The sequence below is a fragment of the Triticum urartu genome, chromosome 2, assembly GCF_003073215.2.
Source record: "Triticum urartu cultivar G1812 chromosome 2, Tu2.1, whole genome shotgun sequence".
In the NCBI taxonomy this organism is placed as follows: Eukaryota; Viridiplantae; Streptophyta; class Magnoliopsida; order Poales; family Poaceae; genus Triticum; species Triticum urartu.
Window position 1 is genome coordinate 505,407,299 of NC_053023.1, and position 4,401 is coordinate 505,411,699.

Consider the following 4,401-nt stretch of genomic DNA (forward strand, 5'->3'; position numbering starts at 1 on the left):
AGGGCATGTCGTGATGTGATATGGTCAAGACGTGATGAGATATAAGTTGTTTTATAAGATGATCATGTTTTGTTGAAGTTATCGGCAACTGGCAGAAGCCTTATGGTTGTCTCTTTATTGCATAAGATGCAAGCGCCAAATAATTGCTTTACTTTATCGCTATGCGATAGCAATAGTTGCAAGAGCAATAGTTGGCGAGACAACCATGTGACGACACATTGATATAGATCAAGGTGATGGAGATCATGGTGTCATGCCGATGACGATGGAAATCATGACGATGCTTTGGAGATGGAGATCAAAGGCACAAGATGATGATGGCCATATCATGTCACATATTTTGATTGCATGTGATGTTTATCTTTTATACATCTTATTTTGCTTAGTTCGGCGGTAGCATTATAAGATGATCTCTCATTAAATTTCAAGATAAAAGTGTTCTCCATGAGTATGCACCGTTGCCAAAGTTCGTCGTGCCCAGACACCACGTGATGATCGGGTGTGATAAGCTCTACGTCCATCTACAACGGGTGCAAGCCAGTTTTGCACACGCAGAATACTCAGGTTAAACTTGACGAGCCTAGCATATGCAGATATGGCCTCGGAACACTGAGACCGAAAGGTCGAGCGTGAATCATATAGTAGATATGATCAACATAGTGATGTTCACCATTGAAAACTACTCCATTTCACGTGATGATCGGTATGGTTTAGTTGATATGGATCACGTGATCACTTAGATGGATTAGAGGGATGTCTATCTAAGTGGGAGTTCTTAAGTAATATGATTAATTGAACTTAAATTTATCATGAACTTAGTCCTGGTAGTATTAGCATATCTATGTTGTAGATCAATAGCTTGCGTTTAGCTCCCCTGTTTTATTTTTGATATGTTCCTAGAGAAAACTAAGTTGAAAGATGTTAGTAGCAATGATGCGGATTGGATCCGTGATCTGAGGTTTATCCTCATTGCTGCACAGAAGAATTATGTCCTTGATGCACTGCTAGGTGACAAACCTATTGCAGGAGTAGATGCAGATGTTATGAACGTTTGGCTTGCTCACTATGATGACTACTTGATAGTTTAGTGCACCATGCTTAAACGGCTTAGAATCGGGACTTCAAAGACGTTTTGAACGTCATGGACCATATGAGATGTTCCAGGAGTTGAAGTTAATATTTCAAGCAAATACCCGAGTTGAGAGATATGAAGTCTCCAACAAGTTCTATAGCTAAAAGATGGAGGAGAATAGCTCAAGCAGTGAGCATGTGCTCAGATTGTCTGGGTACTACAATCGCTTGAATCAAGTGGGAGTTAATCTTCCAGATAAAATAGTGATTGACAGAATTCTCTAGTCACCATCACCAAGTTAGTAGAACTTCGTGATGAACTATAATATGCAAGGGATAACGGAAACGATTCCCAAGCTCTTCGTGATGCTGAAATCGACGAAGGTAGAAATCAAGAAAAGCATCAAGTGTTGATGGTAAACAAAACCACTAGTTTCAAGTAAAGGGTCAAAGAGAAGAAAGGGGAACTTCAAGAAGAACGGCAAACAAGTTGCTGATCAAGTGAAAAAAAAAACCCAAGTCTGGACCTATGCCTGAAACTGAGTGCTTCTACTGCAAAGGGACTGGTCATTGGAAGCGGAACTACCCCAAGTAATTGGCGGATAAGAAGGATGACAAAGTGAACATAGGTATATTTGATATACATGTTATTGATGTGTACTTTACTAGTGTTTATAGCAACTCTTCAGTATTTGATACTAGTTCAGTTGCTAAGAATAGTAACTCGAAACGGGAGTTGCAGAATGAACATAGACTAGTTAAGGGTGAAGTGACGATGTGTATTGGAAATGGTTCCAAGATTGATATGATCATCATCGCACACTCCCTATACTTTCGGGATTAGTGTTAAACCTAAAATAAATGTTATTTAGTGTTTGCGTTGAGCATGAATATGATTGGACCATGTTTATTGCAATACGGTTATTCATGTAAGTTAGAGAATAATTGTTGTTCTGTTTACATGAATAAAACCTTCTATGGTCATACACCCAATAAAAATGGTTTGTTGGATCTCGATCATGGTAATACACATTTTCATAATATTGAAGCCAAAAGATGCAAAGTTAATAATGATAGTGCAACTTATTTGTGGCACTACCGTTTAGGTCATATCGGTGTAAAGTGCATGAAGAAAATCCATGCTGATGGGCTTTTGGAATCACTTGATTATGAATCAGTTGATGCTTGCGAACCATGCCTCATGGGCAAGATGACTAAGACTCCGTTCTCTGGAACATTGGAGCGAGCAACAGATTTGTTGGAGATCATACATACTGATGTATGTGGTCCGATGATTATTGAGGCTCACGGCAGGTATCATTATTTTTTGATCTTCACAGATGATTTGAGCAGATATGAGTATATCTACTTGATGAAACACAAGTCTAAAACATTTGAAAAGTTCAAAGAATTTCAGAGTGAAGTGGAGATTCATCGTAAGAAAAATAAAAGTTTCTACGATATGATCGCAGAAGTAAAATATTTGAGTTACGAGTTTGGCCTTCAGTTAAAACAATGTGAAATAGTTTCACTACTCACGCCACCTGGAACACCACAGTGTAATGGTGTGTCCGAACGTCGTAACCGTACTTAATTAGATATGGTGCAATCTATGATGTCTCTTACTGATTTACCACTATCATTTTAGGGTTATGTATTAGATACAGCTACATTCACGTTAAATAGGGCACCATCTAAATCCGTTGAGATGACACCGTATGAACTATGGTTTGGCAAGAAACCTAAGCTGTCGTTTCTTAAAGTTTGAGGTTGCAATGCTTATGTGAAAAAATTTCAACCTGATAAGCTCAAACCCAAATCAGAGAAGTGCATCTTCATAGGATACCCAAAAGAAAAATGTTGGGTACACCTTCTATCACAGATCCGAAGGCAAGATATTCATTGCTGAGAATGGATCCTTACTAGAGAAGGAGTTTCTCTTGAAATAAGTGAGTGGGAGAAAAGTAGAACTTGATGAGGTAACTGTACCTGCTCCCTTATTGGAAAGTAGTTCATCACAGAAATCTGTTCCTGTGACTACTACACCAATTAGTGAGGAAGCTAATGATGATGATCATGCAACTTCAGATCAAGTTACTACCGAACCTTGTAGGTAAACCAGAGTGAGATCTGCACCAGAGTGGTACGGTAATCCTGTTCTGGAGGTCATGTTACTTGACCATGATGAGCCTACGAACTATGAGGAAGCGATGATGAGCCCAGATTCCGCGAAATGGCTTGAGGCCATGAAATCTGAGATGAGATCCATGTATGAGAACAAAGTATGGACTTTGATTGACTTGCCCAAAGATCGGCGAGCCATTGAGATTAAATGGATCTTCAAGAGGAATACGGACGCTGATAGTAGTGTTACTATCTACAAAGCTAGAATTGTCGCAAAAGGTTTTCGACAAGTTCAAGGTGTTGACTACGATGAGAGTTTCTCACTCGTATCTATGCTTAAGTCTGTCCGAATCATGTTAGCAATTGCCACATTTTATGAAATCTGGCAAATGGATAAACAAAACTACATTCCTTAATGGATTTATTAAAGAAGAGTTGTATATGATGCAACAAGAAAGTTTTGTCAATCCTAAAGGTGCTAACAAAATATGCAAGCGCCAACGATCCATCTATGGACTGGTGCAAGCATCTTGGAGTTGGAATATACGCTTTGATAGGTTGATCAAAGCATATAGTTTTATACAGACTTGCGGTGAAGCCTGTATTTACAAGAAAGTGAGTGGGAGCACTACAACATTTCTGATAAGTATATGTAAATGACATATTGTTGATCGGAAATAATGTAGAATTATTCTGCAAAGCATAAAGGAGTGTTTGAAAGGAGTTTTTCAAAGAAAGACCTCGGTGAAGCTGCTTACATATTGAGCATCAAGATCTATAGAGATAGATCAAGACGCTTGATAAGTTTTTTCAATGAGTACATACCTTGACAAGATTTTGAAGTAGTTCAAAATGGAACAGTCAAAGAAAGAGTTCTTGCCTGTGTTACAAGGTGTGAAATTGAGTAAGACTCAAAGCCCGACCACGGCAGAAGATAGAAAGAGAATGAAAGTCATTCCCTATGCCTCAGCCATAGGTTGTATAAAGTATGCCATGCTGTGTACCAGATCTATTGTATACCCTACACCTTTTTTTGGCAAGGGAGTACAATAGTGATATAGGAGTAGATCACTAGACAGCGGTCAAAATTATCCTTAGTGGAATAAGGATATGTTTCTCGGTTATGGAGGTGATAAAAGAGTTCGTCGTAAAGGGTTACGTTCGATGCAAGCTTTTTACATCGATCTAGATGACTCTAAGTCTCAA